Raw genomic sequence first — 27,809 nt, forward strand, 5'->3', positions numbered from 1 at the left:
GAAGAGGATAACGACTGAGAATTTACCGTTGGATTTGGCAATATTCAAGTTCACTGTTGACCTGGATAAGTGTTATTTCAGTAGAGCTGTGGAAATGAAGCCTAACTGAGAGGAGTTCAATGTAGAATTGCAGCTGAGGAATAGATAATGTACTTTTTAAACAAGTTTTGTCATAAAACAGAGCAGTGATAGTGAGATGGTGAGCTAACGTAAAAGAAAATAATAATTTTAAGATGGGAGCCATTATGACATATTTGCATACAAATGGGAATAATCCAGTAAAATGGAGAAAAATGATGACATGGGAGAGGGTATAATTGAAGTCGTTGGTGAGAGGAAATGGAATCTAAGGCTTACGCTAAGGGGTTGACCTTAGAGACGTTTCTTTGTCGTAACATGATTGAAGACAGACTACATGATCACAAATGTCAAATGTATAGATGATACATTGATAGGAAAGGGAGGAAATTTAACTGTGGCTCTTTCCATTTTCTTAGAAGCACTATCATGAACTGAGAGTGAGGAGGTGGGAAGGAATGTGGGATGGCTGAAAAGAGGCAAAGGTGCCTCTTTGAGCGATGTCATAGAGCTGAACCATGAATTGCCAAGGAAAGTGTGATAAGATTACCAGGCACCACCGGGGACCTACTTACATTTGTGGTCATATATCAAAAGTTATGCCACTAACACAATATCCTACATTTTCTCTAGTTTCAGTTACCTACTTAGCTTCTAGGGGGCAGGTTCAGAGCAGGAGGAGACCTGAATTTAACCAGGTGGTTTTTTTGTTACCTAGTTTGAAAAAGAGAGATAAAGACCTTGGAGGTGAGTGTATATGCAAGGGAGAGACTGCCATGATGGAAAATGGACTCTAAATTTGGTAAGTGGGGAAGTGTGAACATTTGTGGAATGAGTGAAAAATGTGCTGAGGTCAAGGCAATGTTTTATTGGTGAAGTATATGATTTAAGTAATGTGGAAACCTGTTATAAAGCTTCTCTAAGGCTTCGCTATACCCTGTTGGTCTTAATTACCTATTCGAGTGATAGAACTTGAAACATGTTTTTCAGTCACTTCTGTGGCAATCTGTCTAGTCTAGTTTGTACCTTTTCTAGGGCCAGTCTTACCAATTTACAATTTTCTGGAAAATCATCTACTTCCTTAAGTAGTATATTTTTTACCTAATTCGTCACCTAGATTCTCTTATAATTCCAGCAGATTCCCAGAAATTGTAGTATCTCTTCCTATGCCTTTAAATAGAGAATTCTTACCTGAAAATTTTTAGAAAATTATTTGCACATTTTGAACATGGGTGATTGAAGGGAAGAATCCTATGGTCACTACCTCATCTATAAATAGTCTAAGATTAATTTGGTTATAATAACTCTTGTCCACTTTACTGAAATAGAATGACTAAGTGCTATTATTCTTTTGGAAACTTTTTTGCATGTAATAATGTTTCTTATATTTCAACACTTATTTGAAAACATTGGAAATTCATTTTTGTTGTTTGGTAGATGAGTTAATTATGGGTTGCATATATTTTTGCTAGCTGTACTTCAACTTGTATGTGGAGGTACAAAAATTGGAGTGGTATTGATATCTTAAAAAGAATTATAAATAGAATTAACATGACAGTTGTTTCTTCTCTTAAAAAGATAGGGCCAGCTCTACACAGCAGATTGGTCTCGCTGGCTAGAGTTCTTTGTCCCTGGCCCTTTGCTCTGTCAGGAAGCTGTCCTGGAGAGCAAATGATGTTTGCGCTGGTTGCAGGCATATTAATTTTGCAATGCTGTAGTTTGAGATGCAATTGCAGATTCAATTAAACTATTTCACTGAACTTACAAGTTTTATTATCATTTGAAAAACACCAGACAATTACTCCACTTGTGTTTGTAGACCATCATTCCCTTTTGACGTATTTAAGCTGTGATGTGCGCCAGGCTTCCAGACAGGAAGAAGTCGTCAACTTAGAGGGCTCAAATTCTGTGATTCTGACAGGAACAGGTTTATTCTGAAAACCCCAGGATTGGCAAAAGAGCTTTTTTTAAAGGCAGGAACAAGATGACAGTCTTTTAAACAAGTTCTATTTCCTTATAGCTTATCATTGAATTACCTATTAAAACTATTACAAGCTGATCTCATAGTTAATGCTATCATTGGGATGGGACCTTCGGTGATCTCAGTGCAGGCCACCTTGTCTACCGATTGAAATATGCCAACAATAGCTATATGCCTCACTGACCTACTAAAGGTACCCTTTTAGAGAAAATGTTGAAAACATGAAAGTGTGCCTTGACCATTGCCACTCAAGATGGCAGCTGGGATTTGTAGGACAATTTGCAGTAATTTCCATGGGCAACCAGGAAGCCAAGGAGGCTGGAACAAGGAGAGATTGCTTTATTTTCTCCACCAGGACTGCAGTATTGAAGGAATTTCCACAAGTTAAAAATGGGTTCTAGGTGACTTTCTCAATTAAATCCCAAATACTAGAAAAGAGCAGATTTGAATCGTAAGTGTTAGATGCACATTGCTAAATTATGAAATGGGTTTATGTCAGTTTTATTTTTCATAAGACATATAATCAGACATCTGACCCTGGGGTTCTTTAAATGAGCATAACAAAATTGTTTGAAGACAAACGATATTATATTTATATAAGCATACATTTCTCAGTCTTCTACAAGTTCCGTACTCCTCAAACACTTTTGTTATAGTACCAGGAATGATTATATTTATCCTTGAATCAGCCATACAGACCATTCGCCGCTGCTGCGCCTAACCATAGGGTGAGGATTCCACTCACAGGGGTATGAAGGGCAGTGTTGGGGTTATCCAATTTGGTTGTGATCACCTCATAAAGACAGGATTTCAGGGAAAATGGCAGTTCCTGTTGATCTTGCGTGACATGCCCAGGGGGGTTTGCAAAGGGCGAGTAGCTGCCCCCAATATTCCTGAGGTGCATTATTCAGGATGATTCCTCTACAAAGTTGTCTTAGAGCAGGCGCTGTAGATCTTAGAACAATTTTTTAAATTCTGTCTCTCACATGTGTGCACACCTACTTTATTTTAACACAGTCTTACACAGCCAGTGTCCCCAAGTCATATCCACCCAGCACAGGGGCTAAACTGGAATGATTGCCGGCTTCAACTACTGCGCATTGTGCACAGAATAGGCATTGAGCACCAGATACCAAATACTTGAAACTTTGTATTGAATAAGTTATTCTTCCCAACCCCTACTCCTCCCCTCCTTCCCTTCTCCTCCTCCTTCCCTTCTGCTCCTCCTCTCCTCCTACTCCTCCTCCCTTCCTGCTCCTCCCCTCCTCCTCTTCCTCCTCCCCTCCTGCTCCTCCTGCCCTCCTCCTCCTCTCCCCTTCTCCTCCCCTCCTGCTCCTCCCCTCATCCTCCTCCCCTCCTCCCCTCCTCCTCCTCCCTTCCTCTTCCTCCTCTCCTCATCCTCCTCCCCTCCTTCTCCTTCTCCCCTCCTCCTCCTCTTTCCTTCCTCATCCTCCCCTCCTCCTCCTCCCCTCCTGCTCCTCCCCTCTTCCTCGTCCCCTCCTCCCCTCCTCCTCCTCCCTTCCTCCTCCTCTCCCCTTCCTCTTCCCCTCCTCCTCCTCCCTTCCTCCTCCTCCTCCCTTCCTCCTCCTCCTCCCCTCCTTCTCCTCCTCCCCTCCTCCTCCTTCCTCCTCCTCCCCTCTTCCCCTCCTCCCCTCCTTCTCCTCCTCCCCTCCTCCTCCTTCCTCCTCCTCCCCTCTTCCCCCTTCCCTCCTCCTCCTTCCCTTCTCCTCCTCCCTTCCTCTTCCTCCCCTCCTCACCTTCCTTCCCTTCTGCTCCTCCTCCCCTCCTCCTCTCCTCTCCTCTTTCCCTTCTGCTCCTCCACCCCTCCTCCTCATTCCTCCCCTCCTCCCCTCCTCCTCCTCCCCTCCTCCCCTCCTCCCCTCCTGCTCCTCCTCCCCTCTTCCTCCCATTCTCCTCCTCCTCCTCCTCCTTCTTCCTCTTTTTAAACTTTTTTTTAGAGGCCGGTCTTCAATTTCTGGGCTCAAGTGATCCTCCCATCTCAACCTCCAGAGCAGTTGGGGCTACAAGCTTGCACCAGCACACACAGTGACACCTTCTTCCTTTTTGGCAGACTTCCCCCTAGTGGCTTCACTGGCCTCAGTTACGGTCAGTTTTATGCATAGATTTATTTTTATATCCTTGACTATCAAACAGGTTAGAGTTTGAATCCTTTTCTTCTATAGACCAGGGTACCTTTGCCTATGTCTAAATTACAGGTTAATTATGGTATGTAAATTTAGATCATAATATTTCTCAATATTTTTGCTTTTCTCAATAGAATATCTTAATGCCTAAAGAAAGTCTTATATTTACTTGGCTGTCAGATACAACTATGTTTTTGAATTTCACTTTAATAATGGGTAGTCAAAAACATCTAATTTTTTCTTTATGTTTAGTTACAGGTCACAAATATAGTAAGTGTTTTTATTTGTAAAATAGGGAGCCTGAACGAAATGGCATCCCCATTTTTTTTTATAGCAGCAGAAACTTTTATTTCTAGAATGAAATTTTAAATGGTACCCTAATAAGTAGAAATTACATGTAATAGGGAATTTATTTTCACTAACAAGAAAAGTTGACTTTAAATTATGAATGCTGTTTATAGACATAGTCAACTCAACATCTAATTTAGTTATTTTGTTTTAGTTGCAAATATCCAAATATCTTTTTTTTTTTTTTTTTTTTTTTTTTTTTTTTTGAGACAGGGCCTTGCTCTGTCACTCAGGCTGGAGTGCAGTGGCATAATCATGGCTCACTGCAACCTCTGCAGCCTGGGTTCAAGCAATTCTTGTGTCTAAGCCTTCTGAGCAGCTAGAATTACAGGCATGAGTCACTATGCCCAGCTATTTTTTGTATTTTTAGTAAAGCCGAAGTTTTACCATGTTGGCCAGGCTGGTCTTGAACTCCTGATCTCAAGTGATCCACTCACCTTGGCTTCCCAAGGTGCTGTGGTTACAGGCATGAGCCACTGTGCCTGGCCACAAATATTTAATAACTTTAAAGTCTATATACAGTGGACACAAACAGTTGAAAATCAGTTTGTATGCTTGCTTGCTGCTTGCTTGTTGGTTTTTAATTTCTTGGACTGTAATCTCAGCATATTCACCTTTAAGAGAGAAAACAGGAAAAGCTCTATTCTTAAATGTTCCTCAAAATAAGTGCAAAGTGTGATTCAAGTTATATCTTCTGTGGTCTTCAGTATGCCATCATTTGAATGTCTAATGTTCTCAATAGAATTTTAAGATATTTAAAATTACACCTAATATTGTACAGCAAGGTGACCATAGTTAATGATGATATATTGTATTTTTGAAAAATGTAAACAGAGAGGTTGCTTCCTGCTCTCGCCACAAAAATGATAACTATATGAGGTAGTATATTTATCAATTAGCTATAATTAACTATTATATAAAGTATATATACTTCAAAACATGTTGTAGATGATAAAAACATACAATGTTATCTGTCAATTTTTTTTAAATCTAAAAATTATTAAAAATAATAAAATTAAATTTTGAACAAATTTTTCAGAGTTTCCTTAAGTTCATCTTAAGTTCATCTACCAAATCTGGGGTTACTCAGAACCAAACTGACTCAATAATCTTTATTGGCTCTGTAATTCCAATCACAATGTAATATTTCTGAGCTATTGTTGCATATAATTCAGTTTATTCCAAATCTTTATCCCAGCATATCTATGTAGATATTAATAAAATTTAAAGGAAAAAAGAGACTCCTGGAGGCACAATTTGCCTGAGACAATGTTTTTCTTAAAGATTGTGATATTTTATTTGTTCAAATTACAGAAGCATAAGTTACATGTATAGGGTACTTGTTCATTCAAGTACAGTAACATATTTGTAGAATTTCTACACTAGCTATTGTCATTGGCTATGATCAATGATAGCTTTGTTCTGCCTACTATGGAAACATAATAAATGAACAAGCTTCTCTACCTCATTTTTAAAGAAAATTTTTACATTTTTATATGGACTTGGTTATATCATCTTAACATATGAGAGTGGAAATTCAGTAGTGGTTTAGAAAAAGTGATCATATGCATTTTCATCTGGGTAAATAGAAAGCATATTACTGCCAGGATTTTATTATCTCTCTAAATTGTTGCACTAATCACTTCTAATGATGGCCCTGTAATTTTAAAGAACAACATTTTTGTTAAAATACGTCTATTTAAAAAAATATTTGGTATATTTTCTTAAAGCCTAAGTTATCTTAAAATATGAATCCATAAATATTTGAGTTACTTTTATAAATAAATAGTTTCCTTTAAACAAATCAAACAAATCAAGAACTGTAACAAATATTCACTGTGATTTTTGACTGTCAAAAGCTAAAACATTTTGATTGATTTCCCTGGATTTTTGTGTGTTTTGAAGATATGAATCTCCTAAAGCCTAGAAAGTTGCTTAAGTCTAGTATAATGCTGGTTAATAAAATGGATATATCTTTAACTTATTGTCACAAATGATATTTGTTAATTGAAAACCAGATAAATAAATGAGTTAAACTATGAGCCTTATTATAAGAAGAATATTCTTTCTTTGCTAAATTATATACAATATGATTATTCAGTTCTATATTTAATGCCTTACTTATAGTTTAAGATTTCTATTGATTTTCTTCTATGTAATCATGATATTGGCACCTTTATAGTAAGTTTACTCTTTGAAAACATAACACATAACATACTGAAATGAATTTTCTTTTTTAAGGAAAATATGAGGAAATAACAGACTGAAAATATGCGTTCAGAGGCATAGAATCTTCAGGAAAATACCGGAGTTCCTGAGATCTCAAGGTCAGCAGTTTATACATCATTATTATCATGCTTTTACAGATTTTTACCTGTGCATCTGTTTCAAGTTGTTGATGTGTAATTGGATAATAAGAAAAAACTGTCTTACTTAAAATACATGTTTTAAACAAAGTGTTCTCAAGATTAAAAAAAATTAATTTATTTTCATTAGGGACAAAAAAAACTGTCTTAATAGATAACTACTGGTTATTATAATTTGTTTCATTTTCTAAGGGTAGTACTATTATCATAAAAATAAGTATTTGGCATTTCTATAAATTTTTCTTTCTGATTGTTAAATATAAACCTATTTAGTGAATTTTTCATTTCTTTTGTATCTTTGGCTGCAATATGCACACATATACACATAGTTTAGAAGGATAGCTAATCAGCAATTCTTCCGAAATTACTTGAATTCCATTCCCTGACTTACTTTAACTACAGCCAAATAAATAATGCTATCATTGGAAAATGTGGCTTCAATAAAATGGCGATTAATATGAAGGAATAGGAGGATATGGGGAATCTTTTCTAAGTTGTTTAGGATCATATAACTGGAAAAGAAGAATGTGCCTACTCATTATTAAGCAGTTTATTGTAATAACAAATTAATGTACAATATTCATTTAAAAGTTATAAATGTAGGTTAAAGTGGTTTAGTATAATGGAATGTCTTGAAAAAGTACAAGATTTTTGATGTGTTTATATTGTGGAGCCCAATATCAAATATTCATAATTTTAAATGAAAAAAATAGTTATCTCTCATTTGGATTGTCTTGGGCACACATGTCTTCAATATCTGTATCTTTTTCTCATACTTCCAAGGGTATAGTAATTTATTTATAACTTACCATATGCAAAGCAATGGGCAAAACACTATGGCTCTTGCAAAATGAATAAGATATGGTCCCTATTCTCAAATATTTCCCAACCAATATGTTACACAAAAATTAATTTTACTGTTAACTCAAGCAACACATAATTAAAAAGACAAGCCAGATTTAAAAAGTGTAAGTAATTATTTCTAAAGCTAAATGGGGATTATTTGGGGATTATTTGTATTTTCACATTAAAGCTCTTATTAGCCTAGAATATTGAGAGTTTATACCAGTGAGAATGTTGCTCCATTACAACCCACACCCAACTGATGTTTTATTAAAGTAGCTCTTCCAGTACAGCACAAGTAAGAAATATGGGATTCTAGGAAAGAAAAGTCTCTTGCCACAACTGCAAATTTAATGTTATAGAAAATACTGTGCAATCACTTATGAAAAGAACAAAGGTGGCATTGACAACATTTTTTAAATTCAAGTACATTGGATTTCTTTATTAAGCTCACCAGAAAATTAAATCGTTTCCCCAATAACCTAGAAAGACATGTAGATTTGAAAGGGATTGAATGCTATAAGTCTGTAAGGGATCATATGCAAATAGTAGCTAGGTGAGTACAGGGATTTGAAATGGGTGGGAGTGCAGACTCAGCTTGAAATGAAGTTGCACAGCCCTCTGCTTCTCAAGAAAAGCTTTTTAAAAGGGTAGTGTCTTAGGAACCTAATGCAAGTAAAGTAATTTAAAATAGTAGACTTCTTTTTTGAAAAGCCAGTGAAGATATCCCTTGCTTCATTGTGTTATTAGGAAAGTAGCTAAATTAATTTATATAACCAACCATAATCATACAACAAATATTTGTCAAGTGCCTACTATGTGCATAGGGGTATGAGGGGATTGCTGGGGAGTGACAGCAGTGAATAAAATATTCTTGCCTGAGTGGAAATTACATTCTAGTGCATGGAAATAGGTAATAAAAAAAACAAAATTAATTATGTATTATGTTTGATGGCTGTAAGTACCATGGAGAAAAAGGAAAAAAGAAAGGGAATAGACAGTATAAGTAGAGGTAGAATTTTAAAATAAACCTAATAACTTTGCACTACATAATTTACACAAAAGAGATAGATGTCACTTTTGTTCACATAATACCAACTAAAAACAAAGGTGATGAAATACAACACCTGATGGTAAGTTTTCTAAATCATTATTAATTAAGATACATGTTGTAAATGTATATAAAATCAGTTTCAGTTTCACCAGAAAGAAAAAAATATTATTTTTTTAGAAATGATGATATAGTTACTACAAGTATATGAAATGATGTAGTATTAAAGGCATAGGTCTATGTGCATTTTTATTAGAAAATATGTAGACTTGGAAATCAAATCAATTTTGTGCGATCATTAACAAATGAGTGATCAGGATTTTTTATGGTAATCAGGTTGGAATATTTTCATTCAATATTTGGTTCTGAGCACAGGAGTCTGGAAATGATGAAGGCCCAAATACTCCTGCCTGTTTTCTTGCAATTCATTTATAGTTTAGAATTCATCATATAAAGTGATGTTATCTTAAAAGTCATTCAGCCTTGACTTTACTGGTTGGAATTGAGAGATTTAGCCAATTTTGTATGCTGAAAAAGTAGTTGAGTTATTTTGTTTTCATTGAGGATAAGTCAATGTAAATATCTGGTCATGCAAATAAACAAAACAAAATTTGAATTAAGAGATTTCAAAATCTATTAAGTATTGCAAGGTTTTCAGTCTTCCAAAAGACAGATATTGTAAGTAAGCAGTATATCATTTAAAGGAAATGTGTCCAATATTAGATTATTAAAAGAAATATGAAGTAAAGCTCACAATTGTTTAGAGGCTCTATCTGTCTATCTATCTATCATCTATCTATCTATCTATTATCTATCTATCTATCTATCTATCTATCTATCTATCTATCTATCTATCTTTTTTTTCTTTGAGACAAGGTCACTCTCTGTTGCCCAAGCTGGAGCAAAGTAGCAGGATCTCTGCTCACTCAGCCTCCCAGGCTCAAGTGATACTTTTCAGCCTCTCAAGTAGCTGAGACTATAGGCTGTACTACCACACCTGGGTAATTTTTTGTTTTTCTAATTTTTTTTGTAGAGACAAACTCTTACTTGTTTCTCAGGCTGGAGGAAGCTCTTTCTTAATTAAACAAAGCAGAGAGTGTTTATTACATGCTGTATTGTGGAAAGAATTGATGGTTAGCTCTGTAAGGTTAACCACAAAAAGGCAGCTTGTGTTGTTTGTTACAGGAAAACCAAAAAAAGGAAAGAGAGAGAGAGAGAAAAGAAGGAAGAAAAAAGAGAAAGAAAGAAAAACGAAGGAAGAAAGAAAGAAAGAAAAAGAAAGACAAAGAAAGACAAAGAAAATTAGAGTTGCAGAGACTGGTGAAGGTTATGAGGCAAAGACTTCACATGCAACATTTCTCTGTTAGGGATAGATTCTTTCCAAACCAATATTGACCTTTGTTGTATTCATCTGGAAACTTCAATGGAAGGAGCTAGAAACTCTAGTTGAGGATAACTGAAAGTTGACTTTTCAAAAACAAGTAGAAAATAGCATACTCTTTCTTTACATTCCCTTGCTTTCATGCTCCCTTCATTTGCTTTACAAAATTGCTAACCCAGTAATCATTTGCAACTCTGTACCACAAATCCAGTTCCTCATGGATCTTTCCAATTAATGATTCTTGCATTCTCTCACAAACCAATACCCACACGAACCTTACATTACTTGGCATGCACATGCTCCAGGTGGTTCTTTCTTCTCTGACCCTGTCTTCAAGTTCTCCAAGTAATTTCCTAGCATTCTTATTCATCCATCATTCTTGCAAATAATTTATGTAATCCAGGGTTTCTTAACTTCAGCGCTACTGACATTTGGATCCAGGTAATTCTTTATTGGGGGAGCGGTGACGGCTGTGCTTTGCATTGTAGGGCGTTTAGCAGCATTTCTGGAACCAAATGCCATTGGCACTTCATCTTTAGTTATGATAAAAATGTCTTAAGACATTGACCAATGTCCCCTCAGGGCAAAATTAGCCCAGATTGAGAAGCTTGAGCCAACCCTAACCTCTATGATCTCCATAAACTTCCATCCACTCTACTACATGAACCACAAAGCCTCCTGAGCACCTCCAGCACTTCAATTAAAACAACTCAGCAAGGCCAGGCATGGTGGCTCATGCCTGTAATCCCAGCACTTTGGGAGGTGGAGGGGAATGAATCTCTTGAGTCCAGGAGTTTGGAACCAGCCTGGGAAACATGGCAAAACTCCATCTCTACAAAAAAAATACAAAAGATTAGCTTGACGTAGTGGTGTGCGTCTGTAGTCTCAGCTACTCAGGTGGCTGATGCATGAGAATCGCTTGAACTTGAGAGGTGGAGGTTGCGGTGAGCTGAAATCATGCCACTGCACTATAGCCCTCCAGCCAGGGTAACAGAGTGAGACCTTATCTCAAAAAAAGAAAAAAGAAAAAAGCTCAACAGATACACTTTAAACACCAGTTTCCCTTGCTTAAGTAACAGTCACCTCTATTTGGTCATCTGTGTTTTTAGTTTCCTTTTATTTGCTTATACTTGGCCTTGTATCTAAAGCATGTTTTACAAAATAATAAGACAATGTAAAATAAGTGGGAAAACAATGGTAAAGAAGAAATAAGGTAAAAAAAAAATGAAGTGAAAGGAAAAGAGTATATTACATGTGTAACCTAATTTTACCCCTAATGTAATCCTTGTGGTGATTACGTTGGGACTGAGCCAGCCCCTCAATAGCATTCACTAATGTAATCAGTGGGGTGAAGTTAGGGTACAAAGGCAATAAACTCTTTTCCTTTCACTTCTTTTGCTTAGAATAAAATTAGACTTTTAGTGCCTTTAATCTTTCCATGTATCCTAGTTGTGCTTGGAAGTTTGTTTGGACACCAGCAGCTTGCCACCCACAGCTCTCCAGCAACTCCTTTCTTACACAGTACATGCAACCATGAACCCAAGCTATAGAGAATCCTTTCTTGTACTCACATTCATGAGTGCTACGGGAGCAATTACACCACTCTGCAGATTTCTGGTGTTCTAATCTGAGATAGTCCCTCAATAGTATTCACTAATCCTTTCATTCTGACTGTGGTCGGCCACTATTTCAAAAGTTCATTACCCCACTCAAGCCACACAATCTCTCCCTTTCACTCTTAGTGCACCTGCTATTTTAACAAGAAAATTGAGGTCATTGTGTGGAAACCACTTGCGAATCTTTGCAATTTCCTCCAGCATCGAATTGACTAGGTCTATAAACATCCTTTCTGTCCTCCAATCTCTAAGAAGGCTCAGGAGTCCTTCATGCTATTCAAGGCAAAGCCTATGTTTGATTTTACTTCTTATCACTGAGGCTGAGACCTTTTGCCATTAATTATCTCTTTTTTTGTCCTTTATCTCCAACTTTTTCTTCCTTGCTGGCCCTTTGCCTTCAGCCATTCATGTTCTTCACACTCCTGTCCAAAAAACCAAATTGACAAACAAAAGCAAACCAAACTCTTTCTTCACCACCAGTTGGAGGGGCTTTCTGTCGTCTCCAACTCATTCAAGCTCTCCAAGCAGTAGCCTACATTCATTATCTCCAATTTCTAAGATTCAGTCACTCCGCAGCACAGTGCGATCTGATTTCTAACCCCATTTACCAGAGCATGCTCTTTCTAAAGGCACAGATGACCCACAGCCCTTATCTTGACTGGCCCTCTCAGGGGTATTTGACACTGTTAACTACATTTTTCTTCATGTTCCCTCCCTAGGCTGTTGTATCGCTCCCTCTTGGTTTCCCTGACATCTTGTGGATCTTATTGGTAAAGACCTCTTTCACTATCTCTTCTGTCTCTGTTCTTCCATCAGAGAGTCACAAATCACAAACTCAAACCCTAATAGGTGGCTACAGGTAGTATAAATGAATGAAGTTGGCTCATTGAAAACAGTAAATACTATAGAGGTCAAACGACATGCCCACAAAAGTTATTGATACTTTACTCCTATTCAAATGGCGGGACTCCCTGGAGATCCATCTTCAGTCTATTGCACTTCTCTCTGTCCTGTTCTTCCTAATCAAGCAAAGCTGCTATTATGACTTTGTTACTGACATAGAGGTCAATGCCTCCAACCCTTTTCTTCAGCTAAGCTACAGAATTACAGGTTATGCTAAAAGTCTGCAGGGTATCAATGCCTAACAAGGACACACAGAAATGCAAACATCAGAGCAATAAAATGGAATAGAGTGCAAAACCAGACACTCTATACATGCAAATCATAAAATGCACTGCCAAAATAATCATAAGTCCATGAAGAATCTCTCAAAGGAAAGTCTATTAACAAACCGAGGTGCACGTAATTAGTGTCTGATAAAAGAGACAATTCAAATACTGGAAGGAGGGAAGAACTATGGCTTATTGAGTAGATGGTACTAGAACAATTCTTTGCTTGGGGAAAAATAAGATGTGATCTGTGTATTACACAATATTAAAGTAAAATTTAAATAACAATTTAAAATACTATTTAAAAATATTATTGAACATCGAATCGATTCAATAGCTTATAGGTATTTATGTGACTTTGGCATGGAAAAAATCTAAGCAATGCAAGAAAGCAAAATCATTTATTCATTTTTAAATTTATAAACAGTAAAATTTATACTTCTTGGTTTACAATTTTGTGAGTTTTGACAATTGTACAGAGTCATGTAACTTTCACAACAATCAAAGTACAGAACAGTTCCATTACTGTTCCCTGCACTTCCCCTTGTCAACTTATCCCTACGTCATCCCTGGCAACTAATCTACTCCAGGTCACTCTAGTTTTGCCTTTTCTAGAACGTCTTCAATGGAACACAGAGAATGTAATCTTTACCATCTGACCTCTTTCATAATGCATTGAAATTCATTCATGCTCTTGCATGTAATAATGATTTTTCTCTAGTATTGCTAAGTAGTATTTCTTTGTATGAATGTGCCATAATTTGTTTATTCATCCATTCACTAAAAGATATTTAGGTCATTTAGCTTGTGATGGTTTGCATAAAGCCGCTATAAATATCCATGCAGAAATTTCTGTGAAAACCTAAATTTTTATTTTTCATGGGCAAATATCCTAGCGGGATTGTGTATCACATAGTAAGTGTATGTTTAGCTTTCTCAGACTGCAAAATTGTCTCCAAAAATGATATACCATCCTAAATCCCCACCAACAATGGATGAACATTCCCATTGCTCCATATCTTCACCAGCACTTGGTATTATCAGTTTTTATTTTGTTTATGTTATTTTAACCATTCTAATTATCAATCTGGTTTTAATTTGCATATTCTTAATGAATAATAACCTTGAACATGTTTTCTTCTGCTTATTCACCATTGTTTGCTCTCTTCTGTGAAGTATTTGTTCAAATATTTTGCCTAAATTATACTAAGTTGTTTTCTATTTTTGAGTTTTGAGAGTTCTCTATAAATATCCTTCATAAAAATCCTGTAGGAAATACATGATTTGCAAACATTTTCTCTCTGTCTGTGGCATGCTTTTTCGTTTTCTTGACCATGTTCTTTCAGAGTTTTAAAATTTGATAAAGCTATGTTTTTCAATTTTTTTATCCTGTGGATTATGATTTTTGATGTTATATCTTTTTCTTTTTTGCGGGGGGGGACAGAATCTTGCTCTGTCTCCCAGGCTGAAGTGCAGTGGCATAATCTTGGCTCTTGGCTCACTGCAACCTCCGCCTCCTGGGTTAAGCAATTATTCTACCTCAGCCTCCTGAGAAGTTGGGACCACAGGTATGTGACACCCTGCCTAGCTAATTTTTGTATTTTTAGCAGAGACAAGATTTCACCAAGCCTGCCAGGCTGGTCTTGAACTCCTAACCTCAAGTGACCTGCCCTCCTTAGCCTCCCAAAGTGCTGGATTACAGGCATGAGCCACCTCCCCTTGCCTGATGTTATATTTAAGAGGTCTTTGCTTAAACCAAGGTCACAATGATTTTCAACTATATTTTCTTCTAAATGTACTATGATTTTATGTTTTGTATTTAGCCATATGATCTATTTGGAGCTAATTTTTAGGTAATGTAAGAGATTGAAGTTCACTATTTTACTTATGTACTTACAGACATCTGATTGTTTCCTCACTTTTTTAAACAAAACGATTCTTTATACCCTAAATTGACTTTGCATTTTTGTCAGAAAATCAATCACATTTGTACAGGTATATTTCTGGTCTCTCTATTGTGTATGATTGATGTATGTATTTGTACTTTTCCTGTTATCACACTGTCTTTATTACAGTAGCTTTATAGTAAGTCTCAAAATCAGGTAGTGTGAGTCCTCTTCTTTTACAAAATTGCTTTGGTATTCTAATTCCTTTTCATTACACTGTGAATTTCAGAGTCAGCTGTTGATATCTACAAAAAAGCCTGCTGAAAGTTTGATTGGAAAATTCATTTATGCACATTAGAAAATCCTCTGAATTCTATTTTCAAAATAAAATGCTTAAAAGAATATTCACTGCATATATGATACAAATGGCCAATATTATTAAAATATAAAGAATTATTAGATAGCATTAAAAAGAAATATGAATCTGATTAGGATAATTGGCAAGGACTTGTGAGAGCTTTTCACAGAAAAAGTTCTGATGACCTCTAAACTTAAAAATTAAAAGACTCAACACAATTATAAATAAATAAAAACATTTGCTTTATAATGGCCATCTGAACATATAAAGCTTTGGGAAACAATATAGCATATTGACAGAGCATCATTGTTAAGGTCTTTTTGAACTTTGAGTATACTCATTGTCTAATTATCTGTGGGGATTTAGGCAAACTGCTGAGACTTTAGAAATGTTCAGATACTTCATCAATAAAGTAGATATAGATTCTGGCACATTGTAAACACTCAATGTAGGCCATCATAAATGCATTCAACGCTGATGAGGATGTGGAGAAATGGACCATATTATACTACAGTGATGGGCCAGGAATTTGGTTCAACTTTTCTAGAAGACTATTTGTCATTATGTGTCTTAAAATCTTAAAGTCTGCACACTCTCTGACTTAGGAATTCCAAATATAAAAAGAAATTATGGCAATAATTATGAACACAAAGCAATGTGTATAAAGATGTTTATTGAGATAATATTTAAAGTAATAAAATGGGAAACATCTGCCTGTTCAAAAATGAGGAAGTAATTAAATAAATTATTAAATATGCAAAGTAAATTTTCTGAGGTATTAAATAATGGCGTTTTCACAGCATATTTTATTATTGGGGAGCTCTCTGAAATATAAACGTAAGTGAAAAAGAAGTTCATGAAAACAGCATTTAAAGTATGATACTATTTATACTCTTAAATGATGTATGTGCATGTAAGAAAGGATAATTATTTATGTACATACATATAAATGTCACACATACATGCATAAAATAAAAGTGGTATGTCTAGGTGGTTGGATATAGATTCCATTCATTGCCTTCTTGGTATTTTTCAGTAGTCTCCAGATTTCCTGAAAACACATCTAACTATTACTTTTAAAAATAGGTAAAGTATAGAATATGAAGCGATGGACAATTGTAAATTACATAAAGAGATAAATGGGCAACTACTTAAAGCATGTTTATTTCATAGATGACCATGGAATTTGAGTAGCCTTATTATTTAAGGACATCCACAAATTAATGAGAACATCAACAAGACCCCAGTAGAAAAATGGGCTAAAATAAATGAAAGAGTAATAGAAAGAGAGAAGGAGAGGGAGAGAAAGAAAGGGAAGGAGGAGAAAAAGAGAGAGAGAGAAAAGTGAGGGAGAGAAGGAGGAAGAGCTAATAAACAGTAAAAAACTGTTTATCCTCAACAGTAGTTAAAGAAATGGAAATAAAATGATGTAATATTATGTCTATCAAATTAGCAAAACTTTTTAAATTACATATTTGTTTCACTGTTATATACTGTTGATAGAAATGTTAAGTCCTTTGCCTCTCTTTTAGTCAGGTTATCTGTTTCTTGCTATTGAGTTTTTTGAGTTCCTTATATATTTTGATATTAACTCCCTATAAGATGTTTTGATTGCAGATATTTTCTCCTTACAGATAATTTCTTCACCATATTAATTGCTTCCTTTGCTCTGCAAAACTTGTTAGTTTGATACAATTCCCTTTGTGTACTTTTGCTTTTGTTGCTTGATCTTTTAGAATCAGATTTTTAAAAAATTATTGCCCAGACCAATGTCATGTAGTGTTTTCCTACATGACATTTTCCTGTGCTTTCTTCTAGTACAGTTACTGTTTCAGGGCTTAGGTTTAAGTCTTTAATCCATTTTGAGTTTATTTTTGTAACTAATATGAGATAAAGGGATAAAGGTTGTTTTATCTTTCTGCATGTGGATATCCAGTTTTCTCAACACCCTTTATTGAAGAGACTGTCTATTCTCCATTGTGTGTTCTTGGCAGATTTATGAAATATTAGTTAACCATGGATTATTTTTTAGCTTACTTCTGATTTCTCTATCATGTTTCATTGGTCAATTTTTTTTTATGTTTATGCCAGTACCTTACTGTTTTTACTATTATTTCTTTGTAACATAATTTGAAGTCAGGTAATGATAGCAGCAGCAGGTTGTCTGGAGTGGTCACTGCCATCATGCCGGCTGTCACAGGGGTGTGCAGCTGGGCCTGCATGCTCCATGGTCAGGCAGGAAAGGGAACAAGTGCAGCCCCCTTGCTTTCAAGTTGGGACAGGAGCTCACCAGGAGCCACTGCAGCCACCCAAGTCACAACTGCAGATCTGGGCATCCCTGTGCTCGTGGGCCAGAACAGGCAGGAGACCTGCCCTCCTGGGTGCAGTTGCAGCTGCCCATCTTGGCTCTGGACCCATGCCTCCTGCTTAATGGAGCAAACAGAAGCCTTTTATTCCCACACCACGAGTGCAGGTGCAGCTGCCCAAACCATGATTGTAGATCCTGCACTCCTGGGAACCTGGGAAGGCCCTTCCCCACCCCTGCCCTCATGGGCTCAGAAGTTCCTGCTCCCACTACTTGACTTCTCCCTCCTGTCCGTGCCCACTCCAATCTTGGAACAAAGTTGGGGCAGAGCCCAGTTGCTGTCATAGCTAGTCCAGATTTGCATATGCTTGGGGCAGTGCCGACATACCAGCCCTCTGCTGCCTCATCCCTTTGCAGACTTTGGGCACTGACAAGCAGAGGAGGGAAACTGATGAGAGGCTGAGTATAGCTTGACACTGTCCTTGCCAGGTGTCCGTTGGCCCCTATGCCCTGGGCACCATGAACAACCGCAGGAGGTAGACAGACTCCTGGGTAGAAGAGGGTGGGTCCCCGGTGAGGCCCCACCTCTAGACCAGGAGGGGCCTCAAGGCCTAAGGCCAGGCTGCCAATACCACCAGCACCTGGAGCTAACCCCCTGTTGCAGCAGCCAGTGTCTGACTACGCAGTGGCCCGACCCCCAGCCTTGCTCACACAGCCCTTGCTGCTCCATGCCTGACTCACCCTTGGTAGGCGTGGGATCCAGGTTGGTGGTATGAGCTGAGTGCAGCCTGCCAGGTTGATCGGATGGAATGAGCCCAGTGAGATCAAGCAAAACTCAGGCAAAGGCACCACTGGCACAGAGGTTTCCTGCCAGAAAAGTGACACCCGAAGGATGCTGTTAACAGTAGTGTGATGTCTCCAGCTTTGTTCTTTTTGTTCAGGATTGTCTTGGCTATTTGTTTTTTGTGTGTGTGTGTGGTTCTATATGAATTTTAGAATTTTTTTTTGTATTTCTGTGAAAAGTGGCATTAGAATTTTTATTCCAATACAAGGGATTGCATTAAATCTGTAGATCTCTTTGGGTAGTATGGAATTTTTTTTTAACAATATTTATTCTTCCAATCTATACGTTTCTAGAAAAGTTGAACATAAGGTATATATATTCTCATTTATTTGTGTCTTCAATTTCTTTTCTCAGTGTTTTATAGTTTTCAGTGCACATATCTTTTATCTCCTTGGTTAGTTTATTCTAAGTATTTTTTGGTACTATTACAATTGAGATTGTTTTCTTGATTTCTTCTTTAAATTATCTATAAGAATGCTACTGATTTTTGAGTGTTGAATTTTTATCCTGTAACTTTACTGTATTTGTTAATCAGTTTTAATAGTTTTTGGTGGAGTCTTTAGAGTTTTCTATGTCATCAGCAAGTAGCAACAATTTCACTACTTCCTTTCCTATTTAGATGCCTTTTATTTCTTGTCTTGTCTAACTGTTCTGGAAAAAACCATCAGTACTATTTGAATAAAGTGGCATGAGTGGGAATCCTTGTCTTGTTCCTGATCTTAGAGAACAAGTTTTCAACTTTACCATTAGGTATGATGTTAGCTGCAGGCTTTTTATATTTGGCCTGTATTGTGTTGTGGACATTGTACATGTATTGTGTATTGTGTACATTCTTTCTATACCTAATTCATTGAGAGTTTTTATCCTAAATAAACAATTTTCAAAGAAGACCTAAAAATGGCCAATAAGCACATGAAAAAGTATTCTACATTTTAAAAGTGCAAAACAAAAAAAACCAGAAATGCAAACTAAAATCACAATGAAATATTACCTCACACAAGTCAGAATGGCTAATGTAAAAAGAAAAAAATATAACAAGTATTGGTGAGGTTGTGGAGAAGTGGGAACACTTTTACACTGTTGGTGTGAATGTAAATTAGCACAGCCATTGTGAAGAACTGTATGGAGGTTCCCCAAAACATTAAATCTTTTTCTGCCACTGCACTGTATTCACTATCTCAGTTAAAAGTTGCCAGTCATCTAAATTAGAAAACTACAAAGTAACTGAGATTATTCCCTCTTACTTACCAGTCACTTCCAGAAAATCACTACCAAATTCTACTGGTTTCTTTCCTCATGTTACTACTCATCCCTTCCAGCTTCATTGCCACCACATTAATTCTGTTATTCTTCATCTCTCAGCTGGATATAGGGCGAGGCTACCAATGAGTTTCTCTGGTGCTGTTTGCATACCTTCAAATCCATTCCCAATACAACTGCCTAGAGGCTAATCCAAAAAAAAAAAATCTGATCATGACCTTCGTTCAGCCTCTTAAATTTCTTCGAAGATTTTCCATACAATGATAAGATCAAAGCTACTTTTAAAAATCACCTGCTTTCCCCACTCTTTTTCAGCATCATTGCTCCATCTCTGATTCTACGTTTTGTTAGTCCTGAATTCCTTTATAAACACCCTCTTGTCTTCACACCTTTTTGCTTTTACTTAAATTGCTTGTGCTGGTTGGAATGTTCTCTATTCATTCTCTTCCTCCTTTTTTTGTGTGACTAGCTCCTGTTTATACTTAAAGGCTTGTCTCTAGTGTCCCTTCTCCAGACAGTCCTTTCTGACCTCTTTTCCTGTTTAGCGCCTTTCATTTACTGTTAATCACATAAATGACAACTTTATTGAGGATTATCTATGTACATGCTATCTTCACCTCTATACCAGTGAACTCAAAAGCAGAATGCGGGTAACCTATGGAGTGAGCCAGAAGATCTTCTGGAAGTAAATTTTAAAATATCAGTATTTATATTTATGTTGTGCTATCATGTCTAATTTTTACGTTTTTGTGTGATACAATTTATATACTACGCCTTGATATAATTTGGCTCTATGTCCCCACCCAAATCTCATCTTTAAGCTTCCATATTTCCAACATGTTATGGGAGGGACCCAGTGGGAGATAACTGAGTCATGGGGGTGGGTCTTTCCTGTGCTCTCCTCATGTTAGTGAATAAGTCTCACAAGATCTGATGGTTTTAAAAATGAGAGTTTCTCTGCATAAGTTATCTCTTTGCTTACCACTATCCATGTAAGATGTGACTTGCTTCTTTTTGCCTTCCACCAAGATTGTGAGGCTTCTCCAGCCATCTGAAACCTTAAGTCCATTGAACCTCTTTCTTTTGTAAACTGCCCAGTTTCGTGTATGTCTTTATCAGCAGTGTGAAAACTGACCAATACAGTAAATTGGTATCAGTAGAGTAGGGTGATGCCGAAAAGATACCCAAAAGTGTGGAAGGGACTTTGGAACTGGGTAACAGGCAGAGATTGAAACAGTTTGGAGGGTTCAGAGGAAGACAGGAAAATGTGGGAAAGTTTGAAACTTCATGGAGACCTGTTGAGCGGCTTTGACCAAAATGCTGCTAATGACATGGGCAATGAAATTCAGGCTGAGTAGGTCCCAGATGGACATAAGGAACTTGTTGGGAAGTAGAGCAAAGGTGATCCTTGTTGTGTTTTAGCAAAGCAGCTAGTAGCATTTTCCCACTGCCCTAGAGATTTGTGGAACTTTGAACTTGACAGAGATGATTTAGGGTATCTGGTGGAAGAAATTTCTAAGCAGCAAACCATTCAAGAGATGACTTGGGTGATGTTAAAGGCATTCAGTTTTAAATGGGAAATAGAGCATAAAAGTTTGGAAAATTTGCAGCCTAACAATGCAATAGAAAAGAAAATCCCATTTTTTTGAGGAGAAATTCAAGCCAGCTGCAGAAATTTGCACAAGTAATGAGGAGACAAGTGTTAATCACCAAAACAGTGGGGAAAATGTCTCCGGGGATGTCAGAGACCTTTGTGGTAGCCCACCCATCACAGATCCAGAGGCCTAGGAGAAAATTGGTTTTATAGGCTAAGCCCAGGGTCCCTGTGCTGTGTGCAGCCTAAGGGCTTGGTGCCCTGTGTCTCAGCCATTCCAGCTGCCATGCCTGAAAGGGGTCAATGTAGAGCTCAGACCATGGCTTCAGAGGGAGCAAGCCCCAAGCTGTGGCAGTTCCACATGATATTGAGCCTGCCAGTGCACAGAAGTCAAGAACTGAGGTTTGGGAACTACTACCCAGATTTCAGGAGATGGATGAAAATGCCTAGATGTCCAGGCAGAAGTTTGCTGCAGCGTTGAGACTCTCATGGAGAACTTCCACTAGAGCAGTGTGGAAGAGAAATGTGGAGTCAGAGGCCCCACATGGAGTCCCTACTAGGGCACCACCTAGTGGAGTCAGTAGAAGAGGGCCACTGTCCTCCTGACCCCAGAATGGTAGATCCATTAATGGCTTGCACTGTGTGCCTAGAAAATCCACAGACACACAACACCAGTCCATAAAAGTAGCCAGGAGGAAGTCTGCACCCTGGAAAGCCACAGGGACAGAGCTGCCCAAGATCATGAGAACCCACCTCTTTCATCAGTGTGACCTGGATGTGAGACATGGAGTCAAAGGAGATCATTTTAGAACTTTAAAATTTGACTGCCCCACTGAATTTCAGACTTGCATGGGCCCTATAAGCCCCTTTGTTTTGGCCAATGTCTCCATTTGGAATGGCTGTATTTACCCAATGCCTGTATCCCCATTGTATCTAGGAAGTAATTAACTTGCCTTTGATTTTACAAGCTCATAGGCAGAAGGGACTTGCCTTGTCTCAAATGAGACTTTGGACTGTGGACTTTAGTGTTCATGCTGAAATGAGTTCAGACTTTGGGGGACTGTTGGCAAGGGATAATTTGTTTTCAAATGTGAGGACATGAGATTTGGGAGGGGCCAGGGGCTGAATGATATGGTTTGGCTATGTCCCCACCCAAATCTCATATTGAATTCTCCCATGTTGTGGGGTGGTCCCTGTGAGAGGTAGTTGTATAATGGCAGCAGGTCTTTCCTGTCCTGTTGTCATGATAGTGAATAAATCTCATGAGAACTGGTGGTTTCAAAAATGTGAGTTTCCCTGCACAAGCTTTTATTCTGTCTTGCCACCACCAGGTAGGAAGTGCCTTTTGTCTTCTGCCATGATTGTGAGGCCTCCCCAGCCACGTGGAATTGTGTGTCCATTAAACCTATTTTTCTTCCCAGTCTCAGGTATGTCTTTATTGGCAGATTGAAAACAGACTAATTCACTTAAATAATAATATATTATGTTATGTGTAAATATATGTACACACATGCATAGGAGTGCATGTAGAAACATTTTTTCAAACTGGTGGGAATGTATGATTTAAAATGTTAGAATACCCTTGCTCTGAAGTTTTTCAAAGAAAAGACATATGTCTGATTTATTCAGAACATACAGCATAGTGTTGGGCACACAGCAGACTTTTTTGAATTTAACCGAAATTACAATTTTAGCAAACTTCTATTTCTGTTTATAAAGGTATTTGTGAAGTGTTTAAAGATTTGGATTACGAGAGAGAATTCTCTTGCCTACTAAACTTGATGTGTATGAGAGAAAGAATTTGAGAAAGAAATGCAAAGCAAAAAAGAAGAAAATTAATGCTAAGAGAAATTTCATGATTGCAAATGTTTTTAAAAATGAGGAATGCAAAGTTTTAACAGATGTATCTTTATAGTTTGCCAAATGTAACTAAAATGCAACATTGTCATAGACTAGAAGATCTATGAGGATTTACAAAAGGGAGCAGTTCTTTTTAAAGCAAATGAAATTTTGAAGGTAAAGTATGTTTGGTAACCTCAATTCTCCAAGCACAGAACTACAAAAGTCCTTTTAAAATTCCTTTTGCAATGAGTGCTGTAATTTGTATAGTATTCATATATGCCTTGGGATATCTGTCAATCAGTTTCAATTACTAATCTGAAAAAAAAGGGTCCAGAAGTCTAAACCAGAGAGAATTCCAATGAAATAAATGTGATTATCATATAGCAAATGGCTCTCCCAATTTTAAATTATAACTCCAGTTATTTACAATTACAGACAAGGAGTACAGAAAAATGTAAAGAAAAATCATCTTTATAATTTATGTAAGGATGAATGGATACAAAAATGAATCAAATATTTACAAGATATATGTGTTTCAGTGTTGTTTTCAGGGTAGTGTTCAAAGTATGTATTTGCATATAACAAGAGATAGTTAGAAAGGAATTTTTCCTCTCCTAATTAGTTTTTTATAAAAGTCTTCATGAATATGATGAATTTAGGAGTCTGTCTTGGATTTTTTTCTTATAAAATATAATAGTACTGTCTTTTCCTGGTGCTGCTTTATTTTAAGCACAGCTGATTCCAATTTTGTTGTTTCTTTAGATTTTTAACATCAAGCTGAAATAAATATCTAAAATTTTGTGTTACTCTTGGAAAATTTTTTCCTACTCTGAGGCATACAATTCGTGAAATAAAGTTATTTTTATATCACTCATGATTACCTTTAAAAATCAAAAGTAAATGTATAGTATGAGATATTTCTCAGTAAGAGGAAAAATAAAAACTAATGTATGGAACTGTAATTTAGAACACCTAAAATAATTTCTTAAAATTCTTATTTTCCCCAAAATGATTTTTCAAAGCAGGATAATATGGTATATTTTTTATGTGAACATTTAAGGAATTTTCTTCAACATGTGTTTGATTTCCAGTTGTCAACATCGTATAACTTTCTTTTACATCCATTAGAGGTGGTAGCTTCAACATTTCTGTTAAATATAAATCAAGTGTTGAAAAATGCCTATAGTTTTATACTTCGTTTTATGTGTAGGTGTTTTATTTTTAAGCCACTAAAGACAAAAAGATGGCATAAATAATAGTTGTAAATACAAAAGTGAAATTAGAATAACGACTCATTTCCAAACTCACTTCCCTAATTGTCGTGACACCTCTCAATCTTAAATTGATGGAGGAGCTATTCTGCTTTGAAATCCAGTCTTCCATTTACACTGTAGCAATGGGAATCCCTTACTTAGCCACCTTTACTTGACAATCTCATAAGGTTAAAGAGCACAACAAAGTGCTAAGAGAAGCCAAGCTGCTCCGTGCTCACATTGTGTGCTCTGTGTTGAAACTTCCAGAGGTTTATTGATGCAGTGGGACTAGAAAAATGAGAGCAGAACCAATTTTCTCCATGGCCTTCACCCTTTCTCACAGACCACAAGATAACCACTGCTATCAAAAGGACACAAGCATTTCTCCCTCTCTCTCTCTCTTTTTCTTTTCTTTTTTTTTTTTTTTTTTTGGTCAAGCTAAAATAATGGTATTTCTTTTTTCTACTCAAGGGTGATTTTGCTAGATTAAATGTAAACCTTAGCAGGATGTTGCTTATGTTTAAGACGAGGAGAGTATTTTCATATTTTTAATCTATTACTGATATGGGAATAATAAGAGTATTAAAATAATCTTCTATTTAAGTTTGAAGACTTTCTAGCAAGTTGATAAGTGTAAGAAATTGTTTTTTATAAATGGGCAAAACATATGACAATATATTTTACTGTTTTCAACATATCTCTTACAGAAGATTTGTGGTGATAAAAATCAATACAACATACAATGAATCCTGTCTAGGAGAGAATAAATTCTTCTCATAACTGTAAATTTTGAAGCAAAAGTAAAGAAAGAAAATAAGGTAAAAATAAGGTGTGTCCTGTGAAATTAATCATTTCATTAAAGGTTATATTGCTTTCTCAAGGAAAGGAAATTCTTTGCTTTATAAAATCAAAACTAGGCATATTCCATTAAGACAGGGCTGAAAACTGGCAACCTGAGAACTGAAGATGTGTTTGTTTTGGCCATCATCATATTTACTACAATTAAATTGGCTGGATTCTACTACTTCCCATTTTTTTACTCTGTGTTAATGAACGTTTTTTGGTATCTGTTTGTTCTTGAAATCATCTGAATTTGTGACCTGCTTTAGAAAGTTGTTATTGTATGAGTTTAAAAACATTGAAAAGTGTGTAAGACAGATTCTTTTATATACTACTGGTGAACATGTAAATTCTTTACAATACTTTTGGAATATGTTTAGCATTATTTGTTAAAACATTAATTCCTTTGAATCTTTCATCTTTCTGCAATCATTCTACAGAAGTGCTCATTTGGATACATAAAGAATGTTCACTGACACATTGGTTATAAGAGTAAAAAATAGAAAACATTGTGAATATCTATCAACAAGGTGTTGATTTAATAAATTATAGTAAATTCTTATATAGCTCTTTAATACAAAAATAAAGTGGTTCTAATATACACTGATATAGAAAATATCAAGTAAATATTAAGTGAAAAAATAAAATGGTGAAATATTTTTATGTTTCTTTAAAAAGTAATCTCATATTATTAAAATAATATATTGGTACATTAATAATATGTACCAAACTGATAATAGTAGTTGTCTTTGATTGGATAGGATTGTAGTGGGTTTCTTATATTCTAAACCAATATTTCTGTAACATTTAAATTATTCAAGCATATATAACATAATAAAAAATGTAAATGCAGACATTTAAAACAACAAAACTTTCTATAAAAAATTATCATGAGAAACTGCTTTTCTATATTATACTTGAGACTTGGCTTGGCCATTGATATTGTAAGAATAATGGCATATAATATAGTCCAAATTCAAACACCTGTTAGATTATGTTTACCAGCTTTTTGACACTTTTTTGTTTTCTTGTTTAAATAAAATGCATTTTTAGAGATATAGGTAAAATTGTTAAAATATGACTCATTCTTAGGAAGAAGAAAAATACTTATTTAGATACATGTTTTTCATAAACAAATGAAAAGAAATATTTGGAACTTCATGAAAAGTAATATGCTGGGAGCTAGTATATTCTAAAAAAATTTTTTTGACCTACATTTTAAAACTATGTAATAACCTGTTCTGGAAGGAAAGAAAGAACATATTCCTTCTGCTGCTGAGAAGAAAACCTTGTCATCTCAGCCTTAATCACAAACTAGGCAGTGGGTTACAAAATAAGCTTGGCAAAATTTAGATGCCCTGTCCTTGTAGACCGTTTGGTCTGCAAATGGACAGATGATATACAAGATGGCCTTTCTGTCATCAAGGATAGAATCAAGAATGAGGCAAGCTTACTTGCAGGGAAAAGAATTTGTGTGCTAGCCTTGGCAAATTTTATGTCTGACCTGATCACAATGACAGGTTTATTGCTATGATGAGAGAGAATAAAAGCTTTGCTGGGCCTAGAGAGGAACTTGAAAATGAAGAGGGGAACATGGTCTGGAAAATGAGATCATGGCTTGGACTATTGTCATCATTATCAGTAGCAAACATATATTGTGAACCTGCTAGATGAAAGACACCGAATTAAGTGTGGTGAGGCTGATGTTATAAAATCCACATGGGAAGCTGACAATATAAAATATAGTTACACTGTTGATTTAATGCCACATTTAGTCATTCTAGAAACATTTGAACATTTCTGTTTCCCATGAAACAATGACTTCTCTTTTCAGAAAACTGTACACAAAAGTTTGCATGTAAAATCAGAGGTCACTCATCCATAGGTCCCTGGTTCTACTTTAAAACAATTTTCTTAACACTAAAAGATATGAAGGACAGTCTGGTTTTGAACTCCAAGCTATATACACATTTGTGTGCCAATAATATACTTCCAAAATCATTGCAATTAAATCTCAACCAAGTATGTCAACACAACTTTTCTAAGCCTTTTTCAGTTTAAATACAATAGCGTCTTATGTATTCTATTTGTTATTAGTTCAGTACGTGCCGCCTCAGAGTTTGAAAATGCAGATTCATTTGACATCTAATTATTCTTGTTAACCTAGTTATTATTAACCATGCTTAAACAAGTTTCTTCCAAGTACATCTGATTATTGTTTTTATTTCTTTCCTAAGAGTCTATTTGATTAAGGTTTCCACAGTGTTTCCATAAATTTCAGCTGAATATGGTTTTCACATGATTCTGCGTGTCAAGAAACATGCTAGTATTCAGTGACAATATGAAAACCACACCTTATTATTTAAAATATTGGTTTTTGTCAGGTGACAAGTAAATAACGATGGTCTTTTAGATTTTTATATTCTTCTGGGTGTTTATTGACCTCACCTTCATAAAATTACTCTTAGGATTTCTAGAGTGTGTAATGTTAAGCATGTGTCAAGTTCTTCAACTCAATGCAGTGAACAGAAATGTATGTCAGATTTTTTTGAATTCTGACTCTGCCATGGAGAGATGCTTCTGGCAGAATCTGCTCATTCTTCCAAAAGTAATATTTAATCACAACCCACTATATGTAGTTCTTTCATGT

At 36.1% G+C, this 27,809-nt stretch overlaps 1 protein-coding gene across 3 annotated transcripts in view; it reads left to right on the forward strand.

Annotated features, from left to right (window-relative positions):
- CSRNP3 (cysteine and serine rich nuclear protein 3) overlaps positions 1 to 27,809 on the forward strand; it is a 203,176-nt gene that overhangs the window by 36,451 nt on the left and 138,916 nt on the right. For all 3 annotated transcript variants that reach the window (XM_032286595.1, XM_032286600.1, XM_032286596.1), the window contains one exon: positions 6,793 to 6,878. The gene's annotated coding sequence lies outside the window, so the exon portion shown is untranslated. The remainder of the gene's footprint in view (positions 1 to 6,792; positions 6,879 to 27,809) is intronic.

This window comes from Sapajus apella, unplaced genomic scaffold, assembly GCF_009761245.1.
Source record: "Sapajus apella isolate SASKATOON/1434 unplaced genomic scaffold, GSC_monkey_1.0 scaffold18, whole genome shotgun sequence".
NCBI classification, from domain to species: domain Eukaryota; kingdom Metazoa; phylum Chordata; class Mammalia; order Primates; family Cebidae; genus Sapajus; species Sapajus apella.